Consider the following 20186-nt stretch of genomic DNA (forward strand, 5'->3'; position numbering starts at 1 on the left):
GTGTCGAGGGAGGTCCTTGCGTGCCGGACTCGGGGTCACAGTCGCCGTGGGGTCGTCCTCAGAGTCTTTGTTCACTCCGGCACTGGCCAGGCTTGGCTGGTGCAGAGTGTGCTGGGTTCGCGGTGCCGGCCTGCTGCCAGGGATTAGAGATAGGTTTTGAGTAGAGCCTCTACTCATGGGAGTCCCAGGGGCTTAGAGCCAAGAGGTAGCCAGGTCCTCCGGGGTTTGTGAGGTTGCTGGCCACAAGAGGTGCCGGGTTGGAGCAGGAGCAGGAGCAGGTTCGAGGGTCGACAGGCCGGTAGGGCTGGGGCCAAAGCAGTTGGTGTCTTCCTCTTTTTAGCAGCTGCAGGGCAGGTCTTCTTTCTTCTTGCTCTTCTTTGTAGTTTGGAATCTGGAATCTGGGGAAGGAAGGTTCAGGGTGCCCCTAAATACTAGATTTAGGGGCGTTACAGGTAGGTGAAGGTCAGGGACCAATGGGTCCCTGCCCTGGGGTGGGTACACCCCCTATCCTGTGGGAGGGGGGCAGTAGCCTAGTCCTGATTGGGCAGGGCTTCCCATCTTCAAGATGGAGAGAGCCCGGAGATGTGCTTCACCTCGCCTCCCCCACCTGAGGGGTGGGGTTGGCAGGCTGGCACATCCCCTGTCCTTATTTGGGGTTTCCGGCCAAGCTTCCTGCCAGAGTGGGGGGTTGCAGTGGCCTGGGGAAGCTCACAGAGGCGGCATGCCTTTGAAGCTTCCCCCTGCCTATCCTGGGGGAGGAGATTTAGCACCTTGCCCAGGATGTTCATTGTTGCAGACCTAGGAGAGCAGGGGCACTCCTACCCAGGGGTCCAGAAACATGTCTGCTGTGTGGCAGCCTAGGCAGCCTCAGAACAGACGTGGATTGTAGGTTTAGGTTTCAGGGGGCCTCTCTAAGATGCCCTCTGTGGTGTTTTGTACATTAAATCACACACTGGCATCAGTGTGGATTTAATGTGCTGAGCAGTTTGATACCAAACTTCTCAGTCTTCAGAGCTGCCATTATGGTGCTGTGGAGTTCGTGTTTGACAAGCTCCCAGCACCATATACTCTTAGCTGGCAGCACTGCACTTACAGGACCCAGGAATGGACCTGGGTACTGTAGGGGCACAGGGCTCCTGCCTCTGTGCCCACACCACTGGCATAGGGCACCCAGCTAGAGGGGTGGCTGATGTATGCCAGGGCAGTGTAGGTTGTGGGCATGGCACACAGGGATGTGTGCTATGTCGACTCTCTGTTTTGTCTTGTATCCAGACACCCAGCCTGCAAGAGCAGTGTGTGTGTGTTAGGGTACAGGGCCTCTAAGGGTGGGACAATGAGTGCTGCAGCCCTTAGAGGCCTTCCCTGGTCACAAGGCCCTGGGTACCTAGGGTACCATTTACCAGGGGCTGACATGTGGCCAGGGTTTGCCAATTTGGGTTTTGGCTGTTAGACAGTTGTTTAGGGAAGGAACACAGGCCCTGGGCACCTGATAGGCAGGAGCCCATGGCACAACAAGGAAAAGTGCATCAGCTATTAGGCAAAAAAGGGGGGGGGTTACTGCAACAGAAACCCACTTTCTTACAGTGTTGCAGATCATCTGCAAGGGTTACTCCCTTCCCTTTCAGTCCACCCCTCCAGCCATGCCACCTCAGTCCCACCGCATGTCAGGGGAACACTTGGCGACTCTCCAGCCTTGGCGACGTTGTTGTTCCCACTACTTTCTGGTCCCCAAGAAGGACAAAGGGGGCCTGCGCCCCATCTTGGACCTCAGGAACGTCAATCGCTTCCTCTGGAAGGAGAAGTACAAGATGTTGCCTCTGGCTCAGGTCTTGGCTGCCCTCGACCCTGGAGACTGGATGATAGCGTTGGACTTGCAGGATGCATATTTTCACATACCCGTCCTGCCAGCCCACCGGCGTTACCTGCGGTTCACGGTAGGCCACGAGCATTTTCAATTTGCTGTGCTCCCCTTCGGCCTTACCAGCACCCCTCGGGTGTTCACCAAAGTGATGGCGGTGGTCGCAGCTCATCTGCGCAGGTCAGGGGTGTCAGTCTTCCCCTACCTCGACGACTGGTTGTTGAAGGCCGGTTCGCCCCAGACAGTCGTCTCCCACCTCCAGACTACGGCCGACCTCCTGCATTTGCTGGGGTTCTCCATCAACGTGCCAAAGTCACACCTGAGACCCTCTCAGGAGCTCCCCTTCATCGGAGCAGTTCTGGATTCGACGCAGTTTCGGGTTTATCCTCCCGAACAACGAGTCCGGGATATTCAGGCTCTGATTCCGATCTTTCAGCCTCTATCCCGGGTTTCAGTCAGGATGACCCTCCGGCTCCTGGGCCTGATGGCCTCCTGCATCCTACTGGTGCAACATGCCAGATGGCATATGCGGGCTCTGTGAGAAAGTGGCTCTGTATATACTGTTCCCAAATAGGTACAGTGTGTACAGAGTCCACAGTCTCCAGAGGTTTGGCAGAGGTTAAAGTTAGATATAACCTTACTCTCTAAAGTGGTAGCTTGGTCGAGCAGTAAGGCAGTATCAGAGGACAGTGTAAAGCATTTGTTGTACACACTCAGCCAGCAAATGGTCTCACACACTCAATAACTGAACTCTAGGCCAATGGTTTATATGAAAAAGAAATGGTTGTTTTTATTTTAGAACCAACAATAGGTATCAAAATATACTTTCTCAGAATGAGATGCTTTAGTTAAATTCTTTGCAATAGGCAATTGAATTTTGCAGATTATAGTTAGTTTGGTTGCAATAGGCAACACAATTTCAAACACAATAATACATTGAGCTCAATGTGAATTTTAAGTTATTTGCAATTGATTACTTTCAGGATTACTTTTCTAACTCCAGGACTGGATCCTAGATTCAGTCCTGGGACAGTTCTTGGAAACAAGTGAGTAAATTCGTTTTAGTTACTGTTGTAATTTTTAAGCAATATTTTGCTATTTTAATAGTTGACACTTAAAAACTTTTGCTAATCAAATTACCAATGTTATCCTATGGAAGGATATTCACTTAACAGGTAAGTGGGGTTATGGTTACTTTTTCTAGGTCAGTATTGGATCCTAGATCCAGCACTAGTGTATCACCTGTAAGCAGTTGAGAAACTGCGTTTAAGTTACACAGGCGATTTTTAAGGAATATTTATAAGTTTGCAAAATCGACACTTAGAAGAAATTTCATAGAAAAACAGTCAATGGTTCCCTATGGAAGAAAATTCAAGTTACAGGTAAAGTATGTTCTCGTTACTTTTGTAATTCAGGGCTGGGCTCCTCGGCTGAGTACTGGGACCTCTATCTAAAACAGGTAAGTAATTACGTTTTCACAGTTGGTATTTTTAAAGAATATTTGTAGTTTGCAAAAATCGACATTTAGAAGAAATTTCACAGAAAAACAGTCAATGATTTCCTATGGAAGAAAATTGGGTTAGTGGTAAGTACGATTGTGAGTACTTTTCATGGTCAGTGCTGGGCACCAAGATCCAGCACTGGGATCTCTCCTAATAGCAGGTGAGTATTTCCGTTTTTGTTACTCATTTGATTTTAGGTGAAGTTTTTAAGTTTTAGAAACTCCACACACAGAAGAAATTTCAGAAGAAACTAGTCAATGTTACCCTATTGAAGAAAAGTGAGTTATCGGCTTATGGGTAAGTACTCGACTGGCAGAGTTGAGGTTCTGGGCACAGACTCGGGGGTCTCCCAGGGTCAGGTTGGTACAGTTGTTACACCCTCAGCGGCACTGGGGCGGCTGGGTGCAGAGTGAGTTAGGCCCAATGGTATCCTATGGGAGGCAGGGGGGGCCTTGGTTGGTGGCTGCTGACGAGCAGGCCACGCGGCTGTGGGAGCTGGGCTCCTGGTCACTTGCTCAGGGCGAATGGGGAAGTAGGTAGGAGTAGAAGTTGCACTGCCAGGGCCACTCGGGCGGCTGGGTGCAGGGTGCTTTTGAGCCTTTGGGCGCTCAATGGATTTCAATGAGAAAGCTCAAGGACGAACAAAGGCTGCAAGCTCGGGGACAAAGATTCTTCGGGTGCCACCACCGCTTCGAGAGGTAAGTTTGGTAGTTGGAGGATAGGTAGGTACCCAGGAGTCGGGCACAGGGGGCCCCAGGGCGCTGGGTGCAGGGGTTCCATTTGATGTCAGGAAATCTTACCCTCTGTTGATGGTAGTTGGGTGGGGTCCCTGGTTCTGAGGCTGCAGGCGTCGTCAGGAGCATCACAGTCGCCGGGGGGATGTCCTCGGGGTCTTTGTCCTCTCCGGCACAGGCTGGGATTTAGCGGGAGCAGGTTCGAGGGTTGACAGGCCAGTAGGGCTGGGGCCAAAGTTGGTGTCTTCCTCTTCTTAGCATCTGCACCGCAGGTCTTCTTTCTTCTTGTTCTTCTTTGCTTTTTCGGAATCTGGAATCTAAGGAAGAAAGGTTCAGGGTGCCCCTAAATACTAGATTAAGGGGCGTTACAGGTAGGTAAAGGGCAGTGACCAATGGGTCCCTGCCCTGGGGTGGGTACACCCCCTATCCTGTGGGAGGGGGGCAGTAGCCTAGTCCTGATTGGGCAGGGTTTCCCATCTTCAAGATGGAGAGAGCCCGGAGATGTGCTTCACCTCGCCTCCCCCACCTGAGGGGTGGGGTTGGCAGAGGCTGGCACATCCCCTGTGCTTACTTGGGGTTTCCGGCCAGTCTTCCCGCCAGAGTGGGGGTCAGAACCAGTGGGGGCCAGTTACTGAGTAAAGCAAGTGGCCTGGAGAAGCTTATAAAGGCGACATGCCTTTGAAGCTTTCCCCTTGCCCATCCTGGGGGAGGAGACCTAGCACCTCGCCCAGGATGTGCATTGTTGCAGGCCCAGGAGAGCGGGAGCTCTCCACCCAGGGGTCCAGCAACATGTCTGCTGTGTGGCAGCCTAGGCAGCCTCTCAGACAAGACGTGGATTGCAGGTTAGGTTTCAGGGGGCATCTCTAAGATGCCCTCTGTAGTGCTTTGTGCATTAAATCCCAGAATGTCTGCATTGTCAGCATTCCGTCCATCATTTGTTTGTTGTAACGCTTTTCGCCCTAAGTGGGATGGGTATTCCCAGACGTGGGACCCGTGCTCACTACGCCACTGGAGTCAAGCTATCCTGGCTGATGACGGCTGATAGCCAGAAACCGGTCCTAGGATGCTTGATTCCAGTCCAGGGAAGACATGGCTTGGCAGTTCGGGCTGGACTGTTCCCATGAGGCACAGGGTCAAGACTGATTTGCATATGGCCATGTCTAAACTGGGGTGGCGTAGTGGGCAAAAGAACGATGGATTTAACCCAGATCTCTTGACTGGGGGAGAATGTCTGCATTGTCAGCATTCCGTCCATCATTTGTTTGTTGTAACGCTTTTCGCCCTAAGTGGGATGGGTATTCCCAGACGTGGGACCCGTGCTCACTACGCCACTGGAGTCAAGCTATCCTGGCTGATGACGGCTGATAGCCAGAAACCGGTCCTAGGATGCTTGATTCCAGTCCAGGGAAGACATGGCTTGGCAGTTCGGGCTGGACTGTCCCCATGAGGCACAGGGTCAAGACTGATTTGCATATGGCCATGTCTAAACTGGGGTGGCGTAGTGGGCAAAAGAACGAGGGATTTAACCCAGATCTCTTGACTGGGGGAGAATGTCTGCATTGTCAGCATTCCGTCCATCATTTGTTTGTTGTAACGCTTTTCGCCCTAAGTGGGATGGGTATTCCCAGACGTGGGACCCGTGCTCACTACGCCACTGGAGTCAAGCTATCCTGGCTGATGACGGCTGATAGCCAGAAACCGGTCCTAGGATGCTTGATTCCAGTCCAGGGAAGACATGGCTTGGCAGTTCGGGCTGGACTGTTCCCATGAGGCACAGGGTCAAGACTGATTTGCATATGGCCATGTCTAAACTGGGGTGGCGTAGTGGGCAAAAGAACGATGGATTTAACCCAGATCTCTTGACTGGGGGAGAATGTCTGCATTGTCAGCATTCCGTCCATCATTTGTTTGTTGTAACGCTTTTCGCCCTAAGTGGGATGGGTATTCCCAGACGTGGGACCCGTGCTCACTACGCCACTGGAGTCAAGCTATCCTGGCTGATGACGGCTGATAGCCAGAAACCGGTCCTAGGATGCTTGATTCCAGCCCAGGGAAGACATGGCTTGGCAGTTTGGGCTGGACTGTTCCCATGAGGCACAGGGTCAAGACTGATTTGCATATGGCCATGTCTAAACTGGGGTGGCGTAGTGGGCAAAAGAACAATGGATTTAACCCAGATCTCTTGACTGGGGGAGAATGTCTGCATTGTCAGCATTCCGTCCATCATTTATTTGTTGTAACGCTTTAAATCCCACACTGGCATCAGTGCGGGTTTAATGTGCTGAGAAGTTTGATACAAAACTTCTCAGTCTCCAGTGTTGCCATCATGGTGCTGTGGAGTTCGTGTTTGACGAGCTCTCAGCACTGTATACTCTTAAATGGCAGCACTGCACTTACAGTGCCCAGGAATGGACCTGGGTACTGTAGTGGCACAGGGCTCATGCTCCTGTGCCCACACCACTGGCATAGGGCACCTAGCTAGAGGGTTGGCTGATGTATGCCAGGGCAGTGTAGGTTGTGGGCATAGCGCACAGGGATGTGTGCCATGTCGAATCGCTGTTTTGTCTTGTACCCAGACACTCAGCCTGCAAGGGCAGTGTGTTTGTGTTAGAGTACAGGGCCTCTAAGGGTGGCACAATAAGTGCTGCAGCCCTTAGAGGCCTTCCCTGGTCGCAAGGCCCTGGGTACCTACGGTACCATTTACCAGGGGCTGACATGTGGCCAGTGTTTGCCGTTTTAGGGAAGGAACATAGGCCCTGGGCACCTGATTGGCAGGAGTCCAGGGCACACTCTGTCAAAGTACATTCAGCAATTCAGCAAAAAGTGGGGGCACACCATGCAAGAAAGATGGCACTTTCTCACAACAGGCAGATACTGTATCCACCAGAAAAAGCGTTACCGAAGGTAAGTAGCTTGTTCGTTTGGTCCTAGAACAGTTTTAAACTACAGCAGTCACAGAGGCTACCGTCCACTAAATCCTGCCTAATGACGCGAAGAAACGCCTGCATAGTAGAGTCTGAGATAAAACTGGATCCACACACACTTGCAAAATAGATATTTGCGTCTTTAAGCAATTGAATTTCATGAGAAGACACCAAAGTGGGTGGCTACTGTTTATGCTTCACGGTGCAAAGTTCCAATTTTGTTGCATTGCCCTAGTGAGTTGACACTAGAATGCGTATGTGTGGTGCGTGCATGCTCCTCAGTTTGTGCTAGAGGGATCATTATTGTGTTGTCTAATTGCAGAGACTTAGACTTGTGGTGCCCTCATAGGAAGCAGACAAGTAGACACTTTATACTTTTTGCATTTGATTTACATTTTCTATAGCGGATTTACATGTTGTATGTGCAAGTTTACTATTTAATGCATTGTTTTTTCTAATTCTCAGATGGCCACCTTGGGAGAAGCTCGTCTCAGGGAGATGGAAGCCTTACATGCTCTAGGAACACTAAATGAACAGAAGTTGCTGTCCAGTGAGGAGGACTTGGATTGGCGAGTGTGCATTTGTCAAGAAGCTCCAGCTTCTCCTATGATACAATGTGAACTCTGCAGGGGCTCATTCCACACGCATTGTGTTACCTTGCCCAGTATGCACCAGGGACAGAGAGTATGGCTTTGTCCTCAGTGTCATAGATCGCAGAAGCCACCTTTAGAAAAGATTCTGCCTTTGCTCGCTTCCCTGCAGCGCATCCGTGTGCGACTCCCTGAGGGGGATGCTCTGCGCTTCATGATCGAGCGCACTGTGAACTGGCAGCACAGAGCACAACACATGCTGACTTCAGGGAACATTGCACTGTCACTGGACAGATGTGGCACAGGACAGTTGTACAACAGATGGCAAGCTACAGCTGGGCAGCTCCCAGAGACGAACAAGGTAAGAACAGTCCTTGTTTGCATTTTAATCAGTGTCACCTGTCCAGTTTCTTTAGTTTCTATAGCTCCTATGGTAAGGAGCAGTAATCGGATCTAAGTGTGCACTAAAGCCCACTTGCATGTTCTATTGCATTTGTATATAACTTACTACACCAGGCAAGTCGTTAAAGGGCTTTTGGCAGATGGCATTCTACTTCGAAACCCAAAGTTCTCCTCCATGGGATCTTCATCATTAGTTAAATGAACAGAATAGTATGGCCCCCACATGGTAAAAAAGTTATACAAATGTATCATTAGCTTTTATTTTAAAATTTAAAACTGCATGTAAAAGGCTATATTGGCCAATTACTTTAAAAAAAGAAAACAATTTTAAATGCAGAAAAATAGTCACTAGAAATAACAGCCACTAGAAAGTGGTTTAAAAAAAAAAAGAAATGTGCTACAAGATAGCAATAGGCTAACGCCTGAAAGGCTTGGAAAACTACTGCTGCATTGATAAGGAAAAGCATACCACCAGTTTCCTATCATGTCCTTTAGATGGCAGATAAGCCAGTTCATTTTAATACATTTTTTGCCGTCTTTTCAGCTGCTGCTGACTGGATTCTTGAGCACTGAGCGTGAACTATTTAGGTGTTTTTCCCTCTTTTAAAACCGCTTGACGTCTTTAGAGACATGCAACACATTCTGTTTGAGGCATGTGTGGCTGTAGATACACATGCTGTGTGTAAGTCTGCACTCTAGTTTTGGGCTCGGATGATTCCAAGTTATTCTTCGGAGAATGATTTTGAGTCACGAGGATGTTCGACTCCGCCTCTCGGTGAGACTACGCATGTACATCGACTCCCTTGTTAAATTGTTTTTTCACCCAACGGGTTCGGATGTATTCTCTCGTGCTCCGGTTCGAGATAATCTTGGGTTCCCTTTGGTTCATCGTTAGTTCATCTAAACGACAATATTTTCTCGATCATGTAGATTTTCTTCCATTTTGAGCTCTGAAACAATCCCTTGTGTCGAATTTAGCTTTGCCTTAGCGGCCTCTGGGCAACATCGAATTGGGTCTCTTTCCGAACATTCTGTTCTGCCCAAAAATGAGATGTTGATGGAACATACTGTGTTCTATTTTTGTCTGAATTGCCACTCAAAATACCCCCATATCTACCAACACTCAGTCTGTAATTTATTCCTCTCACCTGACCATCAAGAAGACAACTTTGAGGTCAGCTACTCTTTGGACAACCCGCCGGAGGTCCCTTGTGTTGGGTGAAAGAAGCTTGAGAGAGACCCCTCAAACATCCCAAGCAAGACAAAGTGGACTATGTACCTGGCCTTTGGTCCAGAATGACATGAGTACATGAACAAGGCAGACAAAAACTTGGAGACCAACCCGGAGCTTGTGAATCACTTGTGTGACCAAAAGTACTGTGGAACCCCAAAGGTAGGCAGAGGTAAAGTTAGATAGCACCTCACTCTCTATTTGTGGGAGTGTGCTCGAGCAGTAAGGCAGTATCAGAGGACAGTGTTAAGCATTTGTTGTACACACCTAGTCTGCAAATGAATTTCACACATTCAGACTGAACTTCAGACCAATTGTTTTCGTATAAAAATATTCTTTTAGTTATTTTATTTTCTAGAACCAAGCAAGCCTGGCACAGGTAAGCAATACATACTTTACAGTAGTAATGCAATTGAAATACAGTTTGAATGATAATTGTATATGCACTTTGGTTTGATTTACAGTATGGATGTAGAGAAATGCAATACTTTGTAAATGCAATACATAGACTTGAATAGGCTTTTTAGTAAAATAGCAGGTAAGTAACTTTTGAGATTACTAGGCTTACACAGAGTAGTATGCCTAGATACTACTCTGGGAGATTTCCTGAAAATAGGTAAGAAAAATAGTTTTTGTTAAACAGAACAATTTTTAGAGAATTCCTTTAGTTTGTCAAACTCCACACTTAAAAACGTTCACAAAAAACAGTCAATGTTATCCTATGAAGGAAAATAGTGTTATCGGTTTTGAGGTAAGTATTTGGTAGTGGGAGTCGAGGTTCTGGGGTAGACTCAGGGGTCCCCCAGGGTCAAGGAAGCACTCTCATTACACCCTCAGTGGCACTAAGGTGGCCGAGTGCAGAGTCCCAATGTTATCCAATGGAAGATAAGGGGCCTACGGTTGGTGGCTGCTGGCAAGCAGGCCTCTTAGTTGTGGCAACAAAGCTCCTAGACTTTAGCTCAGGGCAAATGGGGAAACAAATTAGCAGCAAAGGTGCACCCTCAGCGGCACTAGGGCGGCCGGGTGCAGGGTGCTGTTTTGACGTCTGGCACCCTGTTTTCAATGGGGAACCTCCGGTTTGCAAAGACACTGCAGGCTTGGGGACGAAGGTCTTCTGGGTGTGACCAACACTTCGAGAGGTAAGTTGGAAAGTTAGGGGTTGGTTAGGCACTGTTGATTTGGGCACACAAGACCGTGGGGCGTCGGGTTCAGGGGTACGTTTTGAGGTTGGATCTTCTTACCAGCTTCTGTCGCAGTTGGGATTTAGGCTGCAGGCGTCGGCTGGAGGCTTGAGGCAGGTCAGTGGTCGCCAAATCTCGGGTCAGGATCGCCGTGGGACCTCCTCGTGGTGTTTGCCCACTTGAGCTCGGCCCGTGGACGGCGGGTGCAGAGTGGTGCGGATTCGCGGTTTCCAGCCAAGGCCAGATGTTGCAGATGAACAAATCCAGTGTTCACTGGCAATAAAGTCTTTGAGGTAGAAGGCAGGCAGGTCCTCTGGGGTTTTCGAGGTTGCTGGCTGCAAGTCACACCGGGATTTCGCAGGAGCATGTTTGAGGTGGAGCCAGGCCAGTAGGGCTGGGGCCAAATCCGTGGGTGTCTTCCTCTTGTTCGCTGCTGCACGGCTGTTCGGTCCTTCTTCTAGTTTCTTCTTGTATGAGGATGCCCCTAAATACTAAATTATGGGGCATTACAGGTAGGTAAAAGGTAGGACCATTGGGTCCCTTCCCTGGAGTGGGTACACCCCCTAGTATGCCACCCACCAGTGGGAGGGGGGCATGAGCCTGTCCCTGGTTGGCGGAGTCCTCTCATCTTCAAGATGGCTTGGACTGAGAGTTCTGCTTTACCTCGCTTCCCCCTCCTGAGGGGTGGAGTTGGCAGAGGTGGGCACACCTCTCTTCCTTACTTGTTTTTCCCGCCGGTTCTCCCGCCCAAAGTGGGGGTCAGAACCAGTGGGGAGCGGTTGCTGAGAGCAGCAAGTGGCCTCAGAAAGCTCACAAAGGCGGCAAGCCTTTGAAGCTTCCCGCTACGTGAACCCTGCCCATCCTAGGGGTGGAGGCTTGGCACCTCGTCCCAGGATGTGCATTGTTTCAGGCCCCGGAGAGCAGCAGGCTCTCAACCCAGGGGTCCAGAAACATGTCTGGTGGTGGCAGGTGAAAGCAGCCACGCAGCCTGGGCACTAGTGGTAGGTTAGTTTTCAGGGGGCATCTCTAAGATGCCCTTTGTGTGCATTTTTCATTAAATCCCACTCTGGCATCAGTGTGGGTTTAATGTACTGAGAAGTTTGATACCAAACGTCTCAGTTTTCAGTGTAGCCATTAGTGCTGTGGAGTTCGTTATGACAAACTCCCAGCACCATATACTCTTGATGGCAACACTGCACTTACAATGTCTAAGAATGGACTTAGACACTGTAGGGGTACAGGGCTCATGCACCTGTACCCTCACCATTGGTATAGTGCATCCAGCTAGAGGGATGACTGACCTATGCCAGGGCAGTGGGTTGTAGGCATGGTACACAGATGTGTGTGGCATGTCAACTCTAGACTTTGTTCTGCACCAAAACAATCAGCCTGCAAAGGTAGTGTGTGAGTGTAATGGTACAGGTCCTCTCAGGGTGGCACAATGAGTGCTGCAGCCCTTATCTGGTCTCAGTGCCCTGGGTACCTGTAGTACCATTTACCAGGGGCTGACCTGTGGCCAGAGATGCCAATTGGGTTTAGGCTTCAATGCAGTTTTAGGGAAAAAACATAGGCCCTGGGTACCTGATTAGCAGGAGCCCAGGGCACACTCAGTCAAAGCACATCAGCAATTCCGCAAAAAGTGGGGGCAACCATGCAGAAAGAGGGCACTTTCTCACAGTTTGTAGTTCGGAAGCTCAGACAATCATCCCTCATACTCATAGCTCCCACATAGGCACGTCAACCTTGGTTCTCCACCCTGCTAGAGATCTCAGTAGTTCCACACCAAAAGCTGCATCTTAACTCCAGTCTCCTCACTCAGAGCCATGGAGAAATCATGCATCCAAATCCCAAGGAACCCAACCTAGCGATTTGTCTACTGAAATCATAGAGTTTGGTTATTTACAATTACCACCAGACTGTATGAATATCCAAAGGATGCTAGGGGACCTACTAATAGGGCATGTTATGTAGCAAAGTGGAAACAATTTGTTATATACTTTAACAATAACAATATTAATCCCCTTGATGCTTAAGTGCAAAACCTCATCTGTTATCTCTTACACTTACAGCAATCTGGATTAGCCTAAACATCCATTCGATTGCATTTAGCAGCAGTGGCTGCATACTTACAAAACAGACAACACTTATCTCTATTCAGAGTACCAGTGATTAAAGCCTTTATGAAATGACTAAAAAGAGTACTAGCACCAAGAGCTCCACCTGCACCAGTATGGAATTTAAGCATAGTCCTTACGAGGCTAATGGGTCCACTTTTAAACCAATGCACAAGTGTTAACTACAATTTCTCTTATGGAAAGATGCCTTTCTTATTGCAATCACTTCCTTAAGGAGAGTTGGCGAACTCCAGGCACTAACTATACAAGAGCCTTTCTTTCAACTTCACAAAGACCAATCCCAAATTTCTTCCTAAAGTAGTTTCTACTTTTCACATCAATCAGTTGAATTACCCTTGTTCTTTCCTCAACCTTATTCTGTAGCAGAATGAGCGATACACACATTAGATGTTAGAAGAGCTCTACTATATTATGTGGAAAGAACAAAAGATTTTCGTGAGACAAAACAGCTCTTAGTTGCTTTTTCGCCACCACACAAAGCCAATCCCATTTCTAAATCAGGCATTCCAAGATGGATCATGAAATGTATCCAAATATGTTATCTGAAAGCGAAATGAACCTTGACACTACCCCCCTAGAGCGCATTCCACCTGCAAAATAGGGGCTACTATGGCTTTCTTAGGAAATATTCCGCTAGCTGACATCTGTAAGGTGTGAGAAAGTGGCTCTGTATATACTGTTCCTTAATAGGTACAGGGTGTACCGAGTCCACAGTCCCCAGAGGTTTGGCAGAGGCTAAAGTTGGATATAACCTTACTCTCTAAAGTTGTAGCTTGGTCGAGCAGTAAGGCAGTATCAGAGGACAGTGTAAAGCATTTGCTGTGCACACTCAGCCAGCAAATGGTCTCACACACTCAATACCTGAACTCTAGGCCAATGGTTTATATATAAAAAATATATGCTTGTTTTATTTTAGAACCAACAATAGGCATTAAAATATACTTTCTCAGAATGAGATGTTTCATCTAAATACTTTTGCAATATGCAATTGACTTTTGTAGAAAGTTACAAGTGGTTGCAATAGGCAACACAATTCTAAACACAATAATGCATTGAGTTCAATGGAAGTTTCATGTTATTTGCCACAGATTACTTTTAGGATTACTTTTGGAATTCCAGGACTGGATCCTAGATTCAGCCCTGGGTCAATACTTGGAATCAAGTGATAAAAGTCGACTTAATTACTGTGATGATTTTTAGACAATATTTTGCTATTTTAAAAGTTGACACTTAGAAAATATTTCCTAGAAAACAGTCAATGATTCCCTTTGGCAGAAAATTCAAGTTGTAGGTATAGTCTGTTCTCGTTACTTTTGTAATCCAGTACTGGGTGCCTAGACTCAGTACTGGGACCTTTATCCAAAACAGGTAAGTAATTACGTTTTCAGATATTATACGATTTTTAAGGAATATTTAAAGTTTGCAGAAATTGACACTTAGAAGAAATTTCACAGAAAAACAGTCAATGATTTCCTATGGGAGAAAATTAGGTTACTGGTAAGTACAGTTGTAAGTATTTTTCAGAGTCAGTGCTGGTCACCAAGATCCAGCACAGGGAGCTCACCGAAGAGCAGGTGAGTGTTTTCGTTACTCGGCTGATTTTAGGTCTCGGCTCGAAGGCTGCGCTTGCGCAGTCTCGCTCCGAGATTTAATGACTTGGAGAAGAGGGGCTTGAACCCGCCCCTCTTCTCCATTGGCTGGCCTCTTGAATGCTGGCCAGCCATTGGAGAAGAGGTTCGTCTCTCCGAACAGGCCCCGTCCTTTTCGGATTCGGGGGCGTGTTTTTTGCTACTTTTCTAATTATCTCCTCCAGCCAATGGCAAGAGGAGAACAAGCCCCCGAATCCGAAAGCGCCGCTGCCTGTCTCCGAGGCATTTCTGCTTCTCCTCGGAGAAAGGCAGTGGTGTGCTTGTTTTTAAAGGGCTGCTGAAGTCCAAATGTTTACAGGAAAAGTCTTGTAGAGAACGGCAGACCGTTGCGACCTCCGGGTAGTAATCTTCACAGCCACCATAATTACGTTTGTGAGAAAAACGTTGTAGCATTACACGCACCGAGACATGGCCATTCCAAATTTATATAGGAGCCACGCAGAGCACTATTTTTTTTAACTACAACACAAGCAAAACTGATGAGCAAATCTACGCCAATCTCCTAAACTGCAGGTATTTCCCCTGCAACCCGCACCTTTGTATGGCACAACCCCCAATGCAATGAATGACCTCACAGCGCCGCGTGACGCTTTATTAAATAAATAGGCGCATATAGAGGTCGACAGCAGCAGCTGCCTTTGTACAAATAAGCTGCATTCAGCTGGAAAGGCAAGCGACCCGACCCCACCAATGCCTCGCTGAAACATTGAACTAACCATCGCGTAGGGAACAGCAAGTCGCCACCGGAGTGCGGTCTCCAATTAGAACGGGCACAGGTAGCAATTACGCCACCAAGCGGGCAAGAAATGACCCTCAAAATACACGTTTTCGAAAGTTGTTAGTGGGAGGCTCTTAGGTGATTGGAGCACATCATGGCAGCACTGCAAGAACCACCATGGTTGCAGTAATTGTTAAATGATGATGACCGTCACCCCACCGCAAATTGCAGAGGGAGTGACGCTGCCGAGGCCAGGACCGGACTGAGAAGGCGGCCACCGCACCAGCGCGGTACACCCATTGCAGTGGCTCGGGGACTCGCCAAGTGTATACAGTGTGTTAATTTGGTAATGCGAAGATCTATTGGGCTCCCGAATGCGAGTGTGAATGACAGTAGTTCTGAAGCGCCTTTGCTTTTTTAAATGATTCTTATGCTGCGTGTGTCCTAGGGAAATACCTACTGCGTGCAGACTGGCCTGTACGTAAACCCGCAGATAGAGAGAGACAGAACTGTGCTTGTGAAAGACCAGTAGAGGCCTTTTATTCACGTCCCCTGCTTCGGGACTCCTCCCTCCGCCCACACTGGCACTGGCTGCCCCGGTCTCTGTCGGGCAGACTCTTGCTCTGGAAGCACTTGGTGTGCGGAGTGCTCTGCTACATGCCTCCGGTGGCTCGCTGCCCGTCAGGAGAACTGCCTGTGAATGGCTCGGTGGCAGCTGATGGATGAGCGGTGAACCTGGCTCGGCCTGGTCACATTCCATCTCTTATACTGCTGCCCACACTAACCCCCTCTTCTGCCACTGCTCCTACCCCAGCCCTCAGTACATTGTCCAAGCCATTGACAAAGGTGCCCAGGCAACCCACTCCTTTATCCTGACCCGACCCGCCCTTGCTCGATACTTTCAGCCCCTCAGTATGTCAGAATGTAATTACAATCTAGTGGACAATAATTTCGTCTTAAGTTGCATAATGTGCTAGACAGAACACAACATGCCTACAATGGATCTTACAAAAACTATAAATATGTAAGTGCGTTTCTAGGCCAGTTTGTGAGCTACAGTTCATCTTGCCTCTTGGATTCTTGAAGTGTACTTGTAGTGGCGGCCTCGGTTTCTGGTGCTTTGAAGCAGTTGTAAGATCGTATTAGTGTTTTTTTGTTCCTCAAATTGGTGTTGATTTTTGATTGCGAGAACGTGTCACTCATAGTTCTTGAATGTCACTCATAATTACAGTGAAATTATGAAAATGTCACACATTAGCAATTTGAAACCTTGGCAGCTATGGACAGGGGTATGGTAAACTCCAAGGTATGGCGTCGCGGTGCGGGTCCCAGAGGACAGACACGCCATGTGGAGAATGTTCGAGATTTGCTTCCTGGGTGTCTGCTGGTCCCACCCGCGTTCCCATGGCTATGAAAAGCAGATATACAACCTCCTCATACTCGCTTTCGATAAGCGAGGGTGGGGGACTGCATAACTTCTCAACTCTAGCATTTTGATATTCTTTTAACCTCTGATGAGATACAAGAGCTAATTTCATTTTGATGCATGTTGCCGTTGGAACTGAATATTTTCCTTTTTCTTAGGTCGCTTTTTCAATACATCAACATGGCAACCAAGACGCCTTGAGTCCCATTCATGGTGCTTTTTATAGCAAGAGGGCCGATTGATGGATGGGAGCTATGTATGAGTTTTTAAAGACCAGGGCCTTTAACATAAAGGCATGTAAACCCAGAGAAGCCACACTGGTACATTCGTAGGAGACAAGGTTCAAAGTGCAAATCATGACTGTCTATTTAAAATGTAATAAGTCACTATAGAAGGTAAAATTATAACATTTAGTCAATCAATTAATAATACTCAAAAGGCAAATACATGTAAATCGGCATTTACAGTGGAAACGGAGTCCTTATCTCGTAAATTGTCAGAACCGAACATGGTTTCGTCCAAAGCAATAGGAGTCAAAGATCATACAGTCTTACGGACTGGACAAATTAGCAGGCGAGAAAGAATAGGAAAATATTGAGGGTGCAAAACAATAAAAGGCTTTACATGAAGTCTGTCTCTATAGTAAGAACTTGGATCCTTTCCCAAATCTTTAGTTTTTCTACACTTTGACAGAAAAATCGTAGCGTCACTGTGGTTCGGCAAAAAAGTTGCTTATTTCTATCCAATAGTAAAACAGAAAACAGATCACATGGAAAAATGCCTTTTTCTGCATCTATTGAATAATCTGGTATTATGCCCTACAACAAAAGCACATTCCAAATATAAACAACACCTTGGCTCGGCCGATGGAAAGGCCTTTAATTGTATACAATTGAAATCCTATATCCTTTCCTCAGGAACAACATGAATACAAAATAATGCATTTAAAAATGTTATCTTGTGCAATTAATCAAATAATTAAGGCCACATTAGAGATTCCCCGGTACACAGCAGAGTAAGAGAAGACAAGGCAGTCACTGCAAGGTGGCACTTGCCACGTGCAATTGAAAACAAGACTAGGCTTACCCATCGCCGGCTCTAGCGCTGGTGGCACCCGATGCGACAATCAGTTTTGGCGCCCCCACACCCAATGACCGCCTCCTCTGATTCTCTCACTTCCACAGGGCACAAGTGCCCCTCATCTCTTCAATCATAAGTTATTGTTAAACACAGCGCCCCCCTGAGGTCAGCACCCTCTCCACAGGCTAGCGCCCAGTGCGGCCGCACCAGTCGCACTGCCCTAAAGCCGGTCCTGGGCCTACCCATGTCAACCATAAAACTTTGTTATATTAAACACAGTACAACCATTACATTCAAGTGTCTCTATTGTTAATTAAAAGAATAAAATTATTAAATATAAAACCTGCTTGCCCATCATCTTGGCACGTTTACCTACCTAAGTTTGAGACATATGATCGGTCAGTGTGAGTAGCGTCTATTATAGCCATATGCAGTCTAAGATGTTCCTGGCTGAGAGTATGAGGTAGCTTTGGTTACATGGACCCCAACGTGTTGAAGGGCTTGAGGATTATGTACGATGTGGAGTAGCGATGAACTGCTGGACAGAGCGGCAGGGATCTCGGCTCCTTGACCTTAATGAGGTCTCGGGAGTCACAGACAGACTGTGTGAAGGGCCTGGGCCACATGGAGAGATCATGTAGGGTATGTTTGGGCACTTGGATAGACAGTGTGATGAGACTGGGCCTTGGAACTGTGCAAGGTAGCTTAGAACCCATGGGCAGGCAGTGTATGGCCAATGAACAGACCGCATGAGTGGCACTGTTTAACAAGCTTGTGGAGAACGTAAGGAGCCAACACCGCAACTGGTAACTGGTACAGGAGTTTTAAAAGTAGTACAAAACTGGAAACCTTGTAAAGTACGGATTAGTCAAGCTTGCATGCAAGCTTTACACAAATCCATACAATTTCTCGTCATGACGTCTAAAGCATAGAACAGCAGGGAGAGTGAGGTGAAGTAGGAAGAAGGAGGAGGAGGAAGCTGCATATCTAAATATGCACTCAAGAATATCCATTCGCTCATGCAACATATAGACGTATATTACAGATTATAAATGATGCAGTCACGGAATCGCCTATAACCACTGGCCCTCGACACTGGCAATTGTTTTTTAATTATTTATTCAAGAAAAGAAAGCAAAGCCTAAATATTCTAATACCGATCTGTGACCACTGTTTAGTGCAGTTTGAGGAAATCTGCCTTTTCAATCTAACTGATGCAAAACAAGCACTTAACACATAAAATACATAATGGGTGCCGTGTATAAGATGGTCCTATATTACCTTCTCAGAGTTCTCGTGACACTTATAAACTACACAGCCTTAGGCTTCGTGGATTATGATATCACCAGAGCCTGTCCTACTGAAACATTTGTGTAAGTGAGGGATGCTATCCACTTACCCCAGTGCCGAGTAACACACTTAATGTCAGATATTCGTGCAGCATGGCCAAACTAGGTGATCCGTGAAAAAAAGTAGTCACTAGATTCAGGAAATGCCCACCATGTGGCAGATCAGTAGGAAGCAAGAATAAGGGACCAGCAGAGGACATGTATAACATCACACGCTGGTTTTTTACACCTCCAACAAGAATCACTTGCGCACAGGCCACTATGCAGCTTATATGGCGTAACATACCACTGAAGTACACATTTATAATAACGGAACCTAAGTCTAGTCCATCTCAGGACCCGGATGTACAACTTCAAGTGAGTTGATCATTTTTCCTCGGTTAGTTCGCAAGACAGCTGGGTTTGCCAGAAGAAACATGAGTCATGCTCCATGGGCTTCCAGAGCAGAACATAAACAAGCATTTGCAATGCAATAGGTCTCGCCTTTGCATAAGTTTGAGCTATTGGCAGTGTAAATGACAATGCCTTTCATTTATGTGTTTTGAAAACCTGCAAGCGTGCGTAAACACACACTTTGCACTTATAGTCTTTGCTTACGAGAAGCAAGGCTGGCAATAAAAGAGGCGCAGTTACTGCCAGCCTTGCTTCTCGTAAGCAACGACTATAAGTACAAAGTGCGTGTTTACGCACCGCTTGCAGGTTTTCAAAACACATAAATAAAAGGCATTGTCATTTACAATGCCAATAGCTCAAACTTATGCAAAGGCGAGACATATTGCATTGCAAATGCTTGTTGGTGAATATTTTAAGTTTTGAAAAGTCCACACTTAGAAGAAATTTCAGGAAAAGCCAGTCAATGTTACCCTATGGAGAAAATTGAGTTATCGGTTTAAAGGTAAGTACTCGACTGGCAGAGTTAAGGTTCTGTAAACATGAATAAAGTAGTGAGATGCACACCAGCGTACTCAAAAACTTGAAAACGTGTACTCTTTTAAATCGTTTTGGCGTGCAAACATGATTCGCGCTCCGCCCAGTTGCGCGACGCAACATAACAGAACACTTTTAACACCTCCTTCGGTGCTACTTCACGATGCACAGCCATGTACTGAAATGAATCCAATCAATCAAATGCTCTTCTTATTTCCTTAAACAATTTATCCTTAATTTTCTCCATGTCCTTTTATTTCTTCACTTATCCATTCAATCCATTTTACTCATTCCAGAGGAACATAGGAGGCGTTCTGATGTCCAAATGCCACTTTATTAAAAACACCCAATGCATTTCGGGAATAGGATCCCTTCGTCAGGGGTATCTAAAATGCAAAATTACATACATAAGTAACTAATACCATCATCTTCACTAAATAATACAACGAAACAAAATTATGCATCACAACATTATTATCA

General features: G+C 47.0%; 1 pseudogene across 1 annotated transcript in view; it reads left to right on the forward strand.

The window, feature by feature from the left end:
* Positions 1-20186, forward strand: part of LOC146866933 (lysine-specific demethylase 5B-like) — a 623554-nt pseudogene that overhangs the window by 327007 nt on the left and 276361 nt on the right. Inside the window, exon 9 of the transcript XR_014966711.1 lies at positions 7484-7969. The product of XR_014966711.1 is annotated as a lysine-specific demethylase 5B-like (transcript). The remainder of the gene's footprint in view (positions 1-7483; positions 7970-20186) is intronic.

Source organism: Triturus cristatus, chromosome 1_2 (assembly GCF_964204655.1).
Source record: "Triturus cristatus chromosome 1_2, aTriCri1.1, whole genome shotgun sequence".
NCBI lineage: Eukaryota > Metazoa > Chordata > Amphibia > Caudata > Salamandridae > Triturus > Triturus cristatus.